We start from the raw sequence: 20,437 nt of genomic DNA on the forward strand, positions 1-20,437 counted from the left end.
TTCCTTTCTGCTTAAACATCAATCTGTGATGCATGGAATCTGATGTTTGTTTTGATTTTAACGTGTTTTTACTGTAAATGCATTGATAGAGTTGTCACAAGGGCTGTACTTTTGTATCTGTGATGTCAAATGTGTGCACCTGCTGTATAAAATCGTTTTTTGTGTGTGTGCCTTATAATAGTTTAGCAAATTACTAATATATATTTATTTAAACACCATTTACAATTTATTTTAAATATATATATATAATATAATTATATAATTATAATATAATAAAAAAAAAATCATTATTACCAGAGTAGATTCAAAATGTTTCATGTAATAATTAAAAATACAGGCAAAATCTAGTACAAATAATCAGCAGTGATTATAATTTTAAAAGTCATGTTTTCACATTTGTATGCACCAGTAAACCGCATATAGTCATAAACAGTAGTATTTACCTACATGTGTTTATTAAACTTTAGAAATATGTAAACATTGTACTTTAGTATCTGTAATGTCAAAAGTGTGCACCTGTTGTATAGAATCATTTTGTGTGAGTGTGTGTGAGTGTGTGTGTGTGTGTGTGTGTGTGTGTGTGTGTGTGTGTGTGTGCCTTATAATAGTTTAGCTAATGACAGGTTCTTATTGTGACAACTTGCCCCACTCTTCCCCGCTTGGTTGCATATCCATGTAACTCTGATGTTTTTAGACTAATAATAAGACATGCTGATCAGGTCATAGTCCTCCATAACCGAAACAAATGTATAATAATCAGCAGTGTGTTGCTCAAAGTGTTGAAAGTTTACTTTAGTTTAATATTATTTAACCCTCTAAAGCCTGACATATGAAATATCAATTTTTTTATTCAAACTGAACAGGTTATTGAACCTTTAGACAAAATATTAAACATGCATGTGTTTTTGTTGAGTATCCTATTTAATGTGTCTTATATGGCTCATATAATATTATATATTGAGATTATGGACACCCTGAGTTTTATTCAGACGCCCAAACGGAGTAAAACTGTGCACTTTGGTGCAAAAGTTGATATGCACAAAAACTGATGAAGCTCTGATGCTTGTAATGTAAACCAATGAAGTCTTAATAACAGTATAGCAGATATTTAAAATGATAAAATATGTTATTGGTAGTCGCTCTATATATCTTCAAAATGTAAATAAATTTTACAATTAAACAAATTATTTCAGATGTATTTTATATATATATATATATATATATATATATATATATATATATATATATATATATATATATATATATATATATATATATATATATATATATGTGTGTATAAAATAATTTAAAAAGGATGCGTATATATACATAATTCTTATATATTAGTAATACATATTTAGCTATAAATATACTTTTTCAATTTATTGCAGTCAGCCATTGTCATCATTATAATTTAATAATTAATATTTAGTAAAGCAATTATAATAATAAATGTATAAACAATGGTATTGAAATATTTCTAAAGTTTATTCTGACGTTCACTTGATCTAAATCAGCAAAGATTTGAGAGCGAAAAGACACGTGTAGCACGAGCTGAAGCTGGACGTTTGTACAGCTACACTAAAAGTATGTTTGGTAAAGCAATGTGAGTGTTAAGTATGTAGAGCGGGGCTCATTTGTTTCCAGTATGTCGGTGAATGTCCACGTGTGTCAGTAATAAGACGCTGCCATCAATCTGAGACGGGTGCAGTTACAGGTCACTCTCTCCAATTTAGCAAATCTCTCGTTCATCTGCACCTCTAATTAAGCAAATGCAGTCTCTTGGCTCAAGCTCAACCTGTTATCTTTGTTTTTTAAGGGTGATGGGAGGAAAGTGGATCGTTGGCACTCGTGAGGGATTTTGCAAGGACAGATTTACAAATAGTGTGCATTTAAAAGGAAACCTCACTTACAAAAAGACCGTGATGTAGTCCGTATGACTCGTGCGATATATTCTGAGGCCTCACGATGGAGTTCAGATGTCCTGGAGAATTAGATTTGAGAGCTTTTTGGCAGAACTCATCTTCTAATGGCTGAACAAGCTGCATGTTCCAGCAGCTAAATGGCAATTCATTACAGGCTGTATAGAGGATCAAATGTGTCTTTCTTGTAATAATCGAGAATATTATCTGTCAGGTTCATAGTAAAATGTGAATGCAAAAAGACCTTATTGGAAGCAGGCTGTGAGCGAGATGCGCACATGTGCTCATATGAATCAGCATCTGATTTCTTATATAATCTCATCACTGAATCATATGCAAATAGGACACTGAGGGTCTCCTGCACGCTGCTCTAGAGCTGCGCAATATACATTAACAAAACGTCATTAAATAATCTTTAGCTCTCTTCTATACATATGCATACACATGGACACATAAGAATAAATGAAAATTGTGTATTTATTATTAATATTTTATTTTCATGCATTGTAATCACCCATAGTAATAACTGTAAGATATATATATATATATATATATATATATATATATATATATATATATATACAAAATATAATATTTAAATGTGTATTTATGCATAATAATAATACATTTATAAATATATTTTTTCAATTCCTTGCTGTCAGCCCTTGTAGTCTTTGTATTGATTAATATTAATATTTACACACACACACATACATATATATAATATAACATTTTTTTTTTTGTTAATTCATTAATAAAAGACTAGATTCAAAATGTTTAATGTATTAATTAAAAATGCAGGCAAAATCTAGGCATGTTTTCACATTTGTATGCACAGTAAACGCCATATAGTCATGAACAGCAGTATTTACCTACGTATGTGTTTATTAAAACTTTATAAATATGTAAAGATTGAAGCCATTCATGATGTGTGGTTTCCCAGAAGTGATGTCACAGAGGGAGGGGCGGGACTAGAACGGGACACAGTATTTATGTAATTGACATGTGGGACGCGTTCCTGTAATCCTGGACAGAAAGCTCTCCTTCTGCTGTTTCATTTTCATAAGCTCTCACCCACGGCAGGAGCACGTCTGTTTCATAAGAGACAGACCTTCATGTGTGTGTGTTATCCTGTTGAAATAATAGCTTCTACCATTCTCTTTTACCAGTGCTTTATTGATAAAGTTTCATGGCATATACTGATAGTGATATCTAGAGAATGTCTTTTTATGGTACACTGAAATGTTTCTGTATCTGAGTGTTTGTGTGTTGATGTTTTCATTTGCATTTAAACAGATGTTAAACAACAGGTGAATCTCATCTTCCTGAGATGGGCTTTATTTCATCTCTCTCTCTCTCTCTCTTTCAAATCTTGCTCTATTTATCTGTTTGATTGTCCGTCTGCTTGTTACATTTTTCCAGTTCTGAAGCTACATCAAAAAATAAAGTGGCGTTGGATTTACTTTGAATCAATTTTCACTTAGGAACTGAGCAATTATTTGTCAAAAATGGCAACTTTTGTTTGTAGTATTACTGTGGAAAAGAAAAAATTATATGTATGTGTGTGTGTGTGTGTGAATTAAATATATTTAAAAAGATTTTAAAAATAAAATGTTTTATATATTTTTATATTTTATGTATTAAGTATTTCATTTTGTATTTATTTACAATTATTTGCTTATTTAAATTTTATATTTTTTAAGATTTAATAGATTTTTAGCCTGTCATCAGCCCCAGTTCGGGAAAACTTGCACTAGTAATACAGAATTTAAACACCTCACTTTTGAGGGCATGTATATGCTAAGATACTGCTAAAAATGGAAAGAAATTGAGCATGTATCCTAAAAAGTGCTTTTCTTCACCAGTAAAATGATCTGAAGTTATTGATGACATCATCCTGCACTTAGGGGCGTATGTAAAGTTCTGTCAGTCTAATACTCTCTGGAATCTGAATGCCGTTTCCTGTTTATGATGCAAACTAAAGGTTATTGGATGAGATTTGGATATGATTTTAATAGGAAATATATCAGCATAAGAAAGAAACAGTGTATGGGGTATATAAAGGGTCTTTGTGCATCGTTCAGTCATCAAACTAAATCAGTTTCAGTTCATGTCGGGCTCCCGGAAGGCCGGCCTATCAATCCCTCCATCTTCCCGCTCTCTTTCTCGTCATCACGCTGCCTCCTCCCCCTCTCAGCTCAGCGTGTGTTTTCTCCTGAGGAGTGATATTTCAGTAATGAAGCGATCTCTCAGTCAAGGATCCCTCAGAAACTCAAACGCTGACATCTAACAGTACACACTTCACGGCCTGACCTTCAACCACTGCTTGACTTGAAGATCCTGGAATAATTCAGTTATATTATATTATATTATTATTATATTATATTTATTTTATTTTAATTTACAAAATATCTATATTACACCAACATTTTATGTGTGAAAATAATACTAATAATATTCTAAAATATATTTTCTATTTAATAATTTATGTATCAAATCTTATTACACACAGATCTTATTAATATAATATGTAATTAAGATACATTTTTAAATATTATTAAAATGTTATTATCTCAGTATTTTACTTATTAATATTAAAACATTATTATTATTTGTGTGTGTGTGTCTCTCTATCTATCTCTCTCTCTCTCTCTCTCTCTCTCTCTCGCTCTCTATCTATATATATATATATATATATATATATATATATATATATAATATTGTTATTATTATTTATTTTATTTTTTTGTGAAATTTTGTACATGGAGATGAACTGTTTCTTTAAGAGAAGAGAGAGAAAAATATCACCCATCTTTAAATTTAGGGTTGGGTTTGTTTGGGTGGAGTCCTGTGTGTCTGTAAAACCCACAATCCAACCTTGTACTTGAATGCATTTCTTCTTGTTGTGATTGTGTGTGTGTTTAAAGCAGAGGGAAGTGCACTAAGCAAACAGCCGTTCTGACTGAGCACTTCTCCTCAAGGGGAAGACTGATTCTGCTTCAGTGTGAGTGTGTCCTCACAGATTTGTGTGCTACTATAATTACAAGCGCCTGCAGCATCTCATGGGGAGCGCATTAACACACACGAGTGGAGGAGTAAAAATCACTGCACACACTCTCTCCTCTTTTCTCCTCTTTTCCCCTTCTTTCTCCCATCACTGCTCTCCACTTCTCTCCATCCTGGCTGATATATGGTATATCTGGCAATAAGTACATTGATGTAGGGTACTAAATAAATTTCATTTAAAAATTATTAAAAAAATAATATATAATTATTATTTTTTTATTAATGGCTTAATAGTTAAAAAATGTATGCCACAGCAAAAATTCTTGAAAAAACTCTTCCACAAAAAGTTTTCTCCACAGTTAAGTAATTCTGAATCTTGTCGGTGCCGATATAAAAAATTATCTAGAAAAAAAAAAAAAATTATTGGTTAATTTTTTTTAAATGGACATGATTTGCTAACAAACTTAATATCAGGTCCTTTCTCAACATGCAATTTGTCTTGGCTGTTGATATCGATGCTAATAAGAAGAATATATATATATTTTTTTTTATTCACTACACTTTTAAAGTCTTTTCTGCTCACCAAGGCTGCATTTATTTGATTAAAAATTGTGAAATATTATTAGAATGTAAAATAACTGCTTTCTCTGTTAATATACAGTAAAATATAATTTATTCCTGTGATCAAAGTTGAATATTTTGCATTACTCCAGTCTTCAGTAATCCGTCAGAAATCATTCTAATATGCTGATTTGCAACTCAGGAAACATTTCAGATTATTATTATTAGTGTTGAAAACGGTTGTGCTGCCCAATATTTTTATGCAAACCATGATACTTATTATTTTTTCGGGATTTATGTGAAACCAAAATCTTTTTTGTTTTGTTCTCTTTAGTATTCATCCCATCATCCTCTCTGTCCTTGTTTTCCCTGCTGTTGAAATCTTTTTGCTTGTACTGAGGTGATTGGATGATGTCCAGGCCTGTGTTTTTCTGCATGTGGTTCATTTCAGGTCATTCCTCACCAGCATCTGTTTTGGAGTATTGTGTTCCAGTAGATTTGTATGTGAAAGGCACTATAAGAATAAACTTGAATCGAATTGAATTGAATAGATTCAGTGTGACTGGCTGATATATTAAATAACTGGTGGTGATATAAAATTAAGCGACAGCTTGACGGATGCAGTGACTGTGATGCGCTTTTATCGATGAAGATTTGTCTTTCAGAACATAAATTTTTTTTTTTCTTAAGTTGAGTATAGCTACACTGGCATGCGAAAGTTTGGGAACCCCTTACAGAATCTGTGAAAATGTGAATAATTTTAACAAAATAAGAGAGATCATACTAAATGCATGTTATTTTTTACATTTTGTACTGTCCTGAAGAAGATATTTTACATAAAAGATGTTTACATATACAGTATTTTACAAGTCGCACCTGAGTATAAGTCGCATCAGTCCAAAAATACGTCATGACGATGAAAAAAATATATATAAGTCGCACTGGACTATAAGGCGCATTTATTTAGAACCAAGAGAAAACATTACCGTCTCCAGCCGCGAGAGGGCGCTCTATGCCTTCAGTGTAGACTACAGGAGAACTGAGCAGCATAGAGCGCCCTCTCGCGGCTGTAGACGGTAATGTTTTCATTTCTCTTGCTTCATGTCAAATTAATTTTGATAAATAAGTTGCACCTGACTATAAGTCACAGGACCAGCCAAACTATGAAAAAAAGTGTGACTTATAGTCTGGAAAATATAGTAGTTCGCAAGACAAAAAGATAAATTGAAATTATGGAGGATTGTGGTTTTTAATACTGTGTGCTGTTCCCTGGATGATCCACGACTGTCTTTCTGTTTTGTGATGGTTGTTCGTGAGTCTCTTGTTTGTTCTGAACAGTTAAACTGAGCTCTGTTCCTCAGAAAAATCCTCCAGCTACTGCAGATTCTTCAGTTTTCCAGCATCTTTTGCATATTTTAACCATTTGAACCATCACAAAACAAAAAGACAGCCGTGGATCAACCAGGGAACACCACACGGTATTAACAACCAAGGGTTCACAAACTTTTGAATGATATGTAAACATCTTTTATGTAAAATATCTTTCACATGCATTTTGTATGATTCACATTTTTCAAACTTTCGCATGCCACTGTAGTTAGTTTAATTATTTTTCATGACTTGATTCTGTTTTAGTGAATCGATTCATAAATCTGATTTCAATTTGTTTTTCACTCACAATGATTACACATACAGTACGAAAGTGTACACCCTAATCTACAAATGAAATAATAAATAATTATGATAAATAAGTGAGTCGATTCATCAAGTTGTGTTATTATCACTCATTCGCAGAACTCCCTGCTTGTCATTTTTGACTGCACCTTTAACCACATTCATTCATTCAACTTGCAAAATCAATAATACAAACTTAAAACCCTTGACCAAATAAAAACCTATTTGATAAATGTTATACAGTAGTATTAATATCTGTCAGTAAATATAGTCTATGAATATGGATTATTATATTGGTGATATGCATTAAAAATAATATAATTATTTTATTTTATTACAAACGGTGTGAAAAACATACTTTGATTATTTTAGTGGTTTGTTTGTTTGTTTTTTTACAGTATTTTCTTGCATTATTTTGTATAAGTTCAGTTTGATTGGAACGATGCTTCTGTCAGAGCAAATCCATTATTATGGAGATATTTTTCAGTCTTTTGCAGTGTATTCAGTATATGTTGAGAAGTAATCGTTCTGTGGTAATCAATACACTGCTGAATGTGCTGCTGAGGGATTCGTGTCTATAACAGAGTCACTGTTACATAACTCACCTGCATGAGGCCATCAGCAAGCGCATGCATGTCTGAGGAGGACGAGATACACACCCTGAACCCACTATCATCTGATCTCTAATACACCGTGTGTGTGTGATTCTGTGTGTGTGTGTGTGTGTGTGTGTGTGTGTGAGTGTGAGTGTGTGTTGGCGCTTCCGCTGTTGACTTTGAACCAGGCGTTAACCTCGTGTACAGGGTCGAGGCTGTATGAGCCATAACTTCATGTGTCCTTTTGTTTTAATTATTTGGGGCTGATCCAATATGTATTGTAGAAAGATATATAGTTTGAACAAAATGTGTGTGTGTGTGTGTGTGTGTGCAGAGAGCGAGAGAGACAGAGAGATGGACATGCATATGATTTATTAATTTATTTTAATATTTGTAACCTGTACTGGCAAAATTAGTCACAATGAGCAATTTGTCAAATATTTTTTTTCTAAAGACCTTTAAAAATATATGTATGATTTGTTGAATCAGACAAAAAATGGCTGAGCTACACATATTTGTCAGTCAGTTCTGAGAGAAATCACGTTAAAGTTTTCTGAAGGTTCCAAAGCACGTTTCCTCCACGTCCTTATATATTATTACTATTTATAATATTAAATACTAAATTAATAATCACAATATAGCCATTTTTTATTTTATCTTTATTAAAAATAAGAAAAGATTAAAAAAAACAATAGTAGAACAGATATAAGGGAGGAATAAATAGTGCATTACTTGTCATTTTACATTTACATTTAAACAAAAGCCTTTATGTGTATGATTCATATTAGGGATTTGCAAGAGCGATCAAGTACTCGGCCGTGACAGAGACGATCGATCATGAAAACAATAATCGTGGGAATTATTTATTTTATTTTTTTTCTGATTGATTATAGCTGCAATTTGGCCGGCACCCTAGGCTCTTATTGTTTCGCTGACCACAGCATGCGGTCCAAAGTATGGACATGAGAAAAGAGAAGCATGGCTTCGAAGTCACGTAGTGATGTCTAGGATAGCTACATACATATCTGATCTAATATAGAATGTGTTGAGATATGAACATTTATTAACATGCTGAATGAATGCGCTGCATATTACCACTGTTTAGTTTCATGCTTAAATGCAATGCCAATGAGTTATTTGAGACGGTCAATACTGATATTACAACAATCCAGCAGTGCTTTTTTTTTCCGCATAAACGTGTTTGTTAGTGTGAATCATTTGTGATCCATCTTTAAGGTTTTTTTATGAATATTTGCAAATCGTCTTTCCTAATAATGTGCTAGTTAGCAAGTTGAGGTAAACCGTATAATGAGAACGGCTTGTCACGGAAGAGAGGGGCGGGGTCAGCAGAGCTCATTAGCATTTAAAGGAACACTGACTAAAATGGCTTGCTGAAAACAGCTGGTTTTTGACAAGGTAAAACGGTGTTTTACGTTTGAGAAATTGTAACCAAAGTATGTTATAAACTTTTCATTAAGACCCTAAAGAGTCATATCAACTTGTGGAAAAAGGGGGGTCCGATGACCCCTTTAATTTACAAATTTTACTGAAAACCTGAAATTCTCTTTTGTCTGTAACTCAGAATTAACCCATGCATATTCAGACTGATTTTGTCCGCACGGTCACAATTGTAATATTATTTATATTATTATTTCATCATTTTAATATATGTAATTATTTTATTATTTGTTTTCTGTATTTATAATTTAATTTACCGAGAGATACATAGGATTTATGAATATATGAATGACTTATTCATATTATGTGTTATTTTTAGGGATGCACCGAAATGAAAATTCTTGGCCGAAACCGAAAACTGAAAAAGAGAAAACCAAGGCCGAAAACTGAAACCGAAACACCGAAAGAAATTATGCCAATTATTAGTACCATTGCATTTATTGCTATGACCGTGAACTAACTTTACTAAAATTAAGACATTGCAATTGCAATTGCAGAAATCTAGCAGAAAATCTAGCATTAATATGGCTACAATCTGATATTATGTATGCGTGTGTGTGTGTGTATATATATATATATATATATATATATATATATATATATATATATATATATATATATATATATATATATATATATATATATATAGTAGCCTAAAGAACAAAATAGCCAACGTATTATTATTATTTGAGGCACTTTCTTGCAGAATTCCACTGAACATATCAGACAGCGATGGTGCATGCCACTCATCTGGTGCAGAGACCAGTCTTTTTTTCTGCGCTCTGATCTGTCTCCTGCGCTTGGCGCTTCTCCGTCTCCACGCGGGTTCTCCACATCCAGCGCGGCCTGGATCATTTCTCGTGCGCGCTGCCTTATTTCCGCATCCAAGTAATGGTCTTTATAACGCGGATCAAGCACATTCGCGATGAAGTGCAGAGGATCCGAAAAGATCTCGGTGAGAAGTGTGCTAACAGACTCTATAGGACTGTACTTTTCTTTGTTTTTACTTCGTGGTCCGTCTTAATCTCTTTGTTAGGAGACGTTTTAGTGCTGCGAATAAAGGAGTAAGAAGAGAGAGAATGTTCTCACTGGTGTTAAGTGAATGTCGCGTGGAGCTCGTGGTCTGAGCTTTGCAGGTGCACGTGCAGGTCGCGGTTTCTGTTTGCGTCATCACAGCATTTCAGCCGTGTTGTTTCGGTGATAAAAGTCTATCGGCCGAAAACCGAAAAAGCCATTTTCGGCCGAAAATTTTCGGTGGCCGAAATTTCGGTGCATCCCTAGTTATTTTATATTTAACTCATTTAATCAATACATTTTTATCAATTGTTTAATAAATTAATTAAATTAATGTTTTTGAAAGACGTGTCTTCTGCTCACCAAGGCTGCATGTATATGATCAAATATACTGTAAAATCATGAAATATTATTACAATTTAAACTGACTGTTCTTTGTCAGTATTTTGTAACATGTAATTTATTTCTGTGATGCGCAGCTGTATTTTCAGCATCATTCCTCCAATCTTCAGTGTCACATGATCTTCAGAAATCATTTCTGATTTGCTGCTGAAGAAACATTTCTGATTATTGTCAGTGTTGAAAACCGCTGTGCTGCGTCATATGTCCGTGTAAAAGGTTTGTGCGGTGATTGGTGTGTATGTGAGCCGTTGGTTTACTGGAACGGCTGAATTTATTCCCGTCTTTGGAGTCTGTTTCTCTTATTCATGTTAAGGACACAAGAGCTGTCAGTGTGTTTGTTTCGACTCGTCTCCATTATTAATGAGAGATTGTAACGGAGCCGAAGCAGCGCTGGATCCCTTACAGCCCGCAGAGGCTTCAGATGGATTTCAAACTGTATGTTTGTCCTCAACAAAGAGCCTCGGAGTTGGTGTGCATGTGAATTATGACTAATTTATCTACTCCACTTTAAATCCAAGACCGTTTGGGTTTCTTTTAGGTCTAGACCTTAACTAACCTTGGTTTAGTGGCAGAGAAACGTCTCAGTTTAATTGCAGCTTAGTTTGAGCGAAATAAAAAGCGATTAAAGCCCGTTTGTGTGTTCACTCTTGCCGTGTGACTGTGAATATCTTCAGTCGTTCGGTCTGTGTTATTGATTGTGCTGAATATGCGATCGGATGACATGATCTTTGGAATGCGCTCGGATGTGTCGAACAGGACTAGCTTGCTAAGCAAACATGCCTCTGACACTCCTGTGTGCCAATGCAGTCGCTTTAGTCAATGTTCAACAACACGCCTGAGTCTGACCCGCTTTCACATTAATACACTGTTCACATATACTGTGGCATTTTAGTGTTTTATAATTATTAATCCATGGCATGTTTTAAATACACAATTAGTGACCTTCATAAAGTAACCTTTACTAACACATGCCACCATAGTTTATGAATACCATTGTTGAAAAATGTTTTACTATGGTAAAACTGGTGACTTGAATTAGCCTTTTATCATTAAATACTAATTAAATTTTTTGTATAATTTTTAATAATTGTATTTATTTTAGTAGAATATATTATTTATGATTTTATAAATTTTGTTTAGTAATAGGTTTTTTTGTAGTAGTATTTTTATTCATATTATTAATATTATGAATCTATTTATTATATATAATAAAAGCAAAACTACAAAAAAAAATAATTTTTAAACTTTTTAAATTTAATTTCTGTTGTTGTACTATAATGTACTAATTGTTTTAGGCATGTAGTTATTTTTAATTAATTGATTTATATACATTTTATTTTTTTATTTTCTATTTGATTATTTTATTTAATTATTACAATGTCGTTTTATTTTTTCATCCGTTTGTGATTTGTCTTGTAAAGTCTGATAAACATCCAACACTCAGGTTTAATCCAATAGTGTTCAGTGACAATAAAAACAGCAATAGTGATAATTTCAAAAATACCAATAAGTTTCTTTGAAATATGCAAATCTGTATTTTTGGTCTGTAGTTGTTAGACTTGTTCGGCTGCTGTCGGTATTTTCAGATGTGTTTTTGTGTGGCTGCTCTTATTTTGTGTTATTTTACCTCAGAGGGAATCTAATGAATCCAAGACTGTTAAATTATGAGTAACTGACTTCATATCTCACATTATTAGAAAATCACACTTAAGCCTCTTCTGCCAGCATCATTAGTGAATCCTCAGCAGTAGTTATGCATGCGTTTATGAAGTCATTAACATAAGGTTTATGATTAATTTATGAACAGCACCCGCCATTAGCGGATTTGTTAATGACAGAAATATAAAACTGAATAAATTTTTTTACATATTATGTATTATAAATGAAAAAGTAAATTAGACCTTTAAGATTTAATGACACATTGTGACATTATTTTTTGTACCTTTCATTTCTTAATTCTTGCTACTGTAATGCTTTTTAAAACGTTGTGCTGATGTTAATTCAAATATAAAGTCGATTATTACCTCAATGCATTTATTTATGTATTTGTTTGTTCATTTTTGCTTGACATTAATGACAATTTAGCTTTGACAGTAAAGTCAAAATAATGTTAAAAATGTTGCAATTTTTTTTTTCCCACAATGCAAAAATAATAATTGTCTTTATTTTTAACAAAATATATTTTTTGATTACTTTACATTTTGAGGGAAAACTAGAATGATATAAAATCTTAATTTTGCTCAATTGACAAAAAAAATCAGAAAAAATAAATATATGTAATGCTTTATTGTTTCATTAATATTGTCTTTATTGCTTTAGTATATTTGATTATTTTATTTAATATTTTACTTCATTGATTTAGTGATTTTTATTTTATTTATTGTACTTTTATATTTGGTTATTTTATTTGATATTTTACTTCGTTGTTTTTATTTTTTATTTATTTTTTGACCTTTTTATAATAATGTTATTTTTTGTGATAAATCATCAAATTTAGCTTAAAACATCAAAACAATGTGCTCACATTGCAAAAATCCTAAATGTCCTAAAATAAGGGTCTATTTTCTTTAACCTTAATATTACTTTCTTTCTTTTGTTTTTGAAACACAAGACATTTCTTCATTAGAGACACATTTCCGGACAGATGTAAGTGAGAGTCTGTATCACCAGCTGATCCTTTGTTTGTTTTTTATTTAACAAAATGTTTTTAATCTTCATTTAAAATTCCACTGATGATATGTGAGTCTGTCCTCAGCCGTGTGTGAAGTGTGTCTTTCTCTGAGCTGTCACACTTTAATTGGGCAGACTGGGGTGTAAATTGGATGGGTCTTTGTGCCCATGTGGGGCGTGTGAGACGGGACGAGACGAGACGCCCGTGGGTGTGTGTGAGGATGTGGGACTCATTTGACATGCAGCATCCCCCTCTTTCATGATCACACACACACACTCGGGCTGACGGTTAATGATCCGGGCGTGAGCAGCTGTTCATTAGTTTGTCTCTTTAGTGGCCCGACACCCGGCAAATATTGCCCCTTCATTTCCCTCTGTTCACCACCTGAACCTCCACCAAACCGGCCGGTTAATATGAAGAGAAAACACAGTTCATAATGTCAAGAGCAAATTTCTAACAAATCTCAGTGTTGCTTAATGCTTACAAAATTTAGAACAAAGAAATTGTGAATATTTCATTGGGACACAGACACACATTATATAAAGTGAATTTAGCTATACTTGCATTTTAATTAACCATATGATACATTGCACTTCTTGCATACGTGTATTGCAATTTAATAAAAACACAATTAGTACATTTTACCTAACCATTTTTTGGCCATAGGTATAATGGTTGAAGACACCTAATATTTTTTTTTTTTTATTGCATTTATTTAATATTGTGTGTTATTTTTACTGTATTGTTTTAATAATTGATTGATTTTCTTAAATTTTATTTTACTTTATTTTACTAATATTTTATTTTATTTTGATATAATAAATATTTTACTTATTTGACATTTTATTAGTATTTTACTTTGTTGTTTTGGAGTTCTTTTATTTATATTTCATTTTACTTTTATTACAAATATTGTACTGTCAAGATTTAGATCATGTATTTTTTTTAACACTAAGAATAAATATCCAATATGTCTTTTCAGTCTTAAATTTTTAACAGGCCACATTTACCATCTCTTTAACCCTTGTACTCACGAGCTGTGTGGAAGAGTCCCGATTGTTCGCTAATTTGCCGGAATGCATTTTGTCCGTCTTGTTCTGGAAGAGGGATTTGGAGCCATGCTGAATTTTGAAATGGGTTTGCGGTGACTGAGGAGATTTTCACACGTTCCTCTCTAAATAAATGACTTTGTTAGAGAGATTGTTTGTGTGTGTGTGTGTGTGTGTGTGTGTGTGTGTGTGTATGAATGCTTGTGTGTTTGGGGAACTCCAGTGTTATCGTTCTAGTTTGGATGACATTCATGGTATTTCAGTCTCTGCTAAACATGAACACATATTTGGTTCTGGGATTCCCCAGCAGACGCTCGGATTGGCATGTCAACACGTTCAGAAACCCTCACACACTCGCTCTGGCTCAGCTTCTGCTTTTTCCTTTGGAAAGTGTGGTCAGAGTCTGATTACGGACCTTGTGACCTCTGAACTCTGACCTCTCTGTATTTATTATTTACAGGTGCGAAGAGAAGAGGAGATACTTTGCAGTCGACGGCAGAAGCATCTCGGGAAATGAACGTCAGTTACACTGGAGGTACAAACCTTGAGGTTATTATTGTTAATGTGCAGGATATGTCATGATTTGAAGATGCTGTATCCTACCATACATTGGCTAAAATTTAAATAAATATGCAAAGTAAACAAAAAATAAGAAAAAGTTCCTATACACAGAAAATGCATTTACAGTGAATTTAATATTTTTTCCTAGTTTTGTACTAAACTGAACTTTTATATTCCTTTTATGTGATACGATACTGTAAAAAATATTAAAATCATTTATCTACTTATAACTTAATGTGATTACTTTTATATTAGTTCGTAATACATCACACACATAATGTATTTATACAATTTTTGCATTTACATTTTACATTTTAAATTTTTTTTACCATATGTTGAATTCAATAATTAAAAATAAAATCTGAAAATAAAATTATTATTATTTATGTGCAGGATGTTATACACGTTCACATGCATGACTTCTGTTCCTTTAATGTGATGTGATACTGTAAAAAAAATGTTTTTTTATTAAATAATATACTAGCAATTAATTTTTTTAATTTCATTATTTTTTTATTTAGTATAGAATTTTATTAAAATAAAGTAATATTTTACCATATGTTCGATTATTATTATTTATTTATTTATTTATTTGAAATAAATTCAATTGCAGTGTTTTTTTTTTTATTATTAAAAAATATTAGTATAATATGACAAATGGATGACTTTTGCAGTGACAGGCCTAACATTTTAAATTAATTGTTTAAAAGTAATCAAAATAAAATATTTTATATTAATAATAATATTAGTTATTTTAATAATATTAATTATTAAAATAATTATTTTAATAAAAAATAATAATATTCCTAATAAATAAGAACAATTCATAAACAGAAACAAAATGTTTTCTTTCCACGTGTTTAAAAAAAAAAAAAGTATTTTATTACAGTAAAAGTAAGATAAGTTTTGGCCTGTTACCAAATATGAAAGCTTTTTTTTTTTTTTTTTTTTTGTGAAGTACTAAATTAAATGACATAAATGATGATACCTTGATAAACAGCATTTTATTATACTTAAAGTGAATATATATATATATATATATATATATATATATATATATATATATATATATATATATATATATATATATATATATATATATATATAATATTTTTTTTTTTTTTTACAATGAAGCCAAATAGTTTTGAGTATATATATACATATATATAATTTCTTTTTTTCTTTCTTTTTTTCACTCTTTCTAACTTGTACTTATGAGAAGAATGTCTAAACCTTGGTATTACAAACCTCATATTGCCCCTTTAAGAAGAATCACTTTATGTATGAGATGGTAGAGTTGTAGAGATGGTTTGTAAAAGTGGAAGTGAGACGCTGTGGTTTGTCTCCCATCAGCTGTGTTGAGGAGGACGTGTTGGGAAAGTGCTGAACTCGCACCGCCAGTGTGACCTTTGTTCATTCACTGAGCACGACATCAATCTGCCATCTGTGTTATTCGTGGCTTTTGGCATTCGCAGCTCCTTCTCACCGAATAGCTGCTAGTTAGGCCAAATATGCACTTTAGAGCAGCGTCTGCGGCTCTGCTCATGCAGAATTAGGGCTGACGTCAGGATAGAGAGTTGTGTTTGAAAGACTCTTAATGTGTGCTATGCTCTGGGTTTGGTTAAAAATATCAGGATTCATTTAGACACATGCTGAATGCGTGCAGACACACACACACACACTCCAGCACAAACATATGTTCACACATACACACTCGCCAAGCACCAAATGTGATTACAAACGGACTTCCTTGGGAAAATAGAATGCCAGTTATTCACCAGCTGTCTGGACATTGTTTTTCTGTTTATGACATTTGATTTATAAGAATGAATGTGTGAGAATTTTATTATTGCTTTTATCGAAAGCGACTTGCTTTTTACTCTGTTCATGCATTCCCTGGGAATCGAGCCCATGATTTTTGCGTTGCTAGCAATAGTACTAAATTGTTTTTTGTATTGAAATATGCAAGAAAACCGTAAACAACTAAAGTTCGCTTAACAGCTTAATAGTTTCTTCATCATTTTGACCTAATTTTGTCACAGTACCAGCATTTCGGTAGTTGGTAATTACAGTAAAATGTCATGGTTCTTGGCACCAGTTTCAATACCAATGAAAAAGTGTTGGAATTATTAAACTATTTTAAATAATAAATACATTGAATGTGTTAGTTTTAATGGTAATGAGAATAATAGTTTATAATATAATAGTTAGATAATATATTATAATAAGGGCTGTAAGTCTATTTAATTCTTTTATTAATGGAATTACATGTGTCACTTAATTAAATTAATCAAATTAATCACAAATTAAATAAGATTAAATAATACTCTAAGAAACTAAAATTGCCAGCAGGTGTAAGGTGATGTCTGAATCATTTATTAGTTCAATTCGTTCAAAAGCCTGATCCATACAAGAATAGTGGTGTAATGGTACACGTATTCGTACAGAAATTCTTCGAACGAACTAATCATAAAAGGAATTTCAATAAATGGTGTGGCAGATTGCTGTATAAACACCTCAATTCTTCATTTACGGAAAGATGTGATTTCAAAACCGCTTGGAGAAGAGCATTTCACGAAATATTAGACTGTGTAGTCATATTAAACTCCTGCTGTACTGAAACCATACCGAACTGTGATGTCAAAACCGAGGTACGTACCGAACCGTCATGTTTGCTGTGGCTGTATAGATAATATACATATAATTATATAATATATATTATACATATAATATATAATAAAATTTAAGTTTGGGCTCTGTTTTTTTTTTTTTTTTTTTTTTATTGTAACCTTACAGTTCGGTATGGTTTCGGTACAGCAGGAGGAAGTCTCTCACAGTGTTGTTTTTGGCAGCCCTTTTAGTTTTAGTCTTAGTCTTTTGGACGAAAATGCTTTTTAGTTTTAGTCACATTTTAGTCACTTATAAACTTGATAGTTTTAGTCGACGAAAACGCAAAAAGGTTTTAGTCAAGTTTGTCAATTTTAGTAAAAAAAAAAAAAGTAGTCTTTAACAAATTAATTTAGGTTAAAAAGTATTGGAAATGGACATAGGTTTGACAGTGTTGCAATTCATAAAACAACAGTTAACCTTAAAAGCTTTGCATAATAAACTAGACTTTCTCATTGATGGAGATGCAGTGCTGCCAAGCTGTACTTCATGGTCGCATTGGGCAGAAACCTTTTATCCACATATTTAAAGTAATTTTTTTTCCATGAATTGATGCTCTTCTAAAATTTAGCACATTGCCTATTTTCACCAGCAATCACAGTAATAAAGGAATGGTTTAAAGTTTAAACGGCAAAAGACTTTGAGCTACTACAACATTACTCACAGATATAGTGGTAACAGTGGAATCACTGTTTTACTCCAAAAAAGCCAGGAGTAGAAATATTCTTACTTTAGCAATTTCCCAAATAAAGCCACAACTGCCAAAGTGCAATGAACAACGTGCCCAAAATATAAGCTATTGAGGAACACATACTTATGCTCTACAACTTGTGCTTCAACTTGTCTGCCAGTGCAACAACAAGATGCATATTATTTGTAAACACAAACATCATACAACTCTGTCTAATAAAAGTGACAAACATTCAGGGATGCAAACACATGTATGTTCAAAAAAGAGAGAGTTATCGAAGCCCTCACCCCGCAGCAAATATCACAATTCACAAACAAGAGCTAAGAAGTGTATGTATTTATATAGCCTACACTACACGCAAATAATATACAATTAAATTATGCTAATTTTAAATGTATTGTGTAGGCTAGGTATAAAAATATAGGCTTTTAATAATCTTTCAGTGCGCAAAACCATGATAATATGAAACGCTTCAAAACAGAGCGCACAAAGCGCGTATGCACATAACGGGTGCAGAATGATGTGCTCAAAGCAACATGTAGTCACAGTGTGCTGCGCTGCTCAAGTGCGCATTTAAAAGTACGTGCAACCCCGTCCCAGGTGCAGCCCCGCCTCGATCTGCAGGCTGCAGCCGGGTGCTTCTCCAAAATAGGCAGAAATAATATGCATTGTGAACGTCAGACTTATAATCATTTTCGTTCCGTCTCGTCAACGAAAACTCGAAAACGTCTCGTCATGTTTTAGTCACATTAGAGCCATTTTTAGCTAGTCATCGTCGCGTTATTGTCATAAAGAAAGGTGCGCAAACGAAATCATTTTGTTGTCATCATCGTTGACGAAAACGACATTGCTCTATCAGGTATCACGAGAAAACAACTCAAGGTGCTAATATACAATCACAATGTGATATAATACTACCGATTAGTATTAAACTCCATACTGAAGTCCCATATAGCCAGAAAATTATTTGTGGGACACCATGAGCACAGAGACTGTAGAGTACACCGCAAGTTTGAAAACGCTTAGCTTAAATGATTAATATGAATAAACAAGCTGGGGTCGTATTCTCAAGTGAAGCGAGTTGAAGCTTAAACCTGGAAACAGCGCATCTTACATTATCACTTAACAACCGAATAATGGTATTTAACTATTATAAGCATAAAAAAAAGTAAATTACTTTTTTCACAGTTAACTGAAAAAGTATAAATAAATAAAAATATTTTTTGGTGGATGCTTTTATTATAACGAATTTGTGTTTTAAATATTATTATTTATGTTTTTATATTTATAAATGTATTTAAAAATGTAATATTATTTTCTTAATTGAATATATGAAGTTGAGTCTGGACTTACTGAAGCGCTTTTTTGTATCTTAGGTTTTTAATTCACAAGTTGACCTTTGGGGGAGGGTCATTCTCATTCTAGAGAGCGTTTTGATTGGACAAAAAAAAATTGGATACACCTCTGAGTGAGTGATGATGCATTCTTTCTCTGTTTACCTGGAAGAGAGCATAGCGTGTACGTCAGCTGACTGACTTTTAGAAATATACTAGCATAGAGATGATGGAAATCACAGATACTGGAATAAAAACACTACAGTGTTGTCTTTCTAACAGATAAACCAATGCATGATGTGACCTCTTTGATTTAGGATACAGTCCAAGCGCCGCATTCATTAGTGTTTTGAAATCATTTCCTCGTCTGTTCGGCTTCCGCATTCTGTGTGTGTGAGAGAGAGAGAGATCAGGATCGCTGCATCGTGTCTGCGTCATCTGGCCCTTTCATTCATGAAAAGTGTGACGTGAGCAGTCTCCGCTCTACCGCCGCCCACTCAGACGATCTGCAGCTCTCTCTCTCTCTCTGTGTCTCTGTCTCTCGGCCAGCTCTTTCAGAAGGAGGATCATGCATGGCAGGGACATCATCTGTGAGTAATCCACTGCAATGTTGTGTGTCATGCTTAAACATTACTCTCTTTCTTCGCTCTTTCCTGTGTGTATGTATTTGTTTGTTATTTTGTTTATTTCTGATATCCGTCTGGGGTTGAAGATGCCTAACTTGCGTGTATGTGTGTTGGTTGTGCATACGAGCTATATTTGTCTTGTGTTCGCTGCGGTGCTTCTTTTATCACTGCCCTCTGCTGAAGGACAGATGGAGCAGCCGACAGG

The 20,437-nt window shown here is 32.7% G+C and overlaps 1 protein-coding gene across 3 annotated transcripts in view; it reads left to right on the forward strand.

Moving 5' to 3' along the window:
- Window positions 1-20,437, forward strand: part of map3k13 (mitogen-activated protein kinase kinase kinase 13) — a 51,311-nt gene that overhangs the window by 808 nt on the left and 30,066 nt on the right. For 2 of the 3 annotated variants that reach the window (XM_026271125.1, XM_026271128.1), the window contains exon 2: window positions 14,814-14,888. The gene's annotated coding sequence lies outside the window, so the exon portion shown is untranslated. Of the gene's footprint in view, window positions 1-14,813; window positions 14,889-19,701; window positions 20,197-20,437 lie in introns of those variants that run through there. The other variant, XM_026271127.1, reaches the window with a different exon arrangement.

Source organism: Carassius auratus, chromosome 9, assembly GCF_003368295.1.
Source record: "Carassius auratus strain Wakin chromosome 9, ASM336829v1, whole genome shotgun sequence".
NCBI lineage: Eukaryota > Metazoa > Chordata > Actinopteri > Cypriniformes > Cyprinidae > Carassius > Carassius auratus.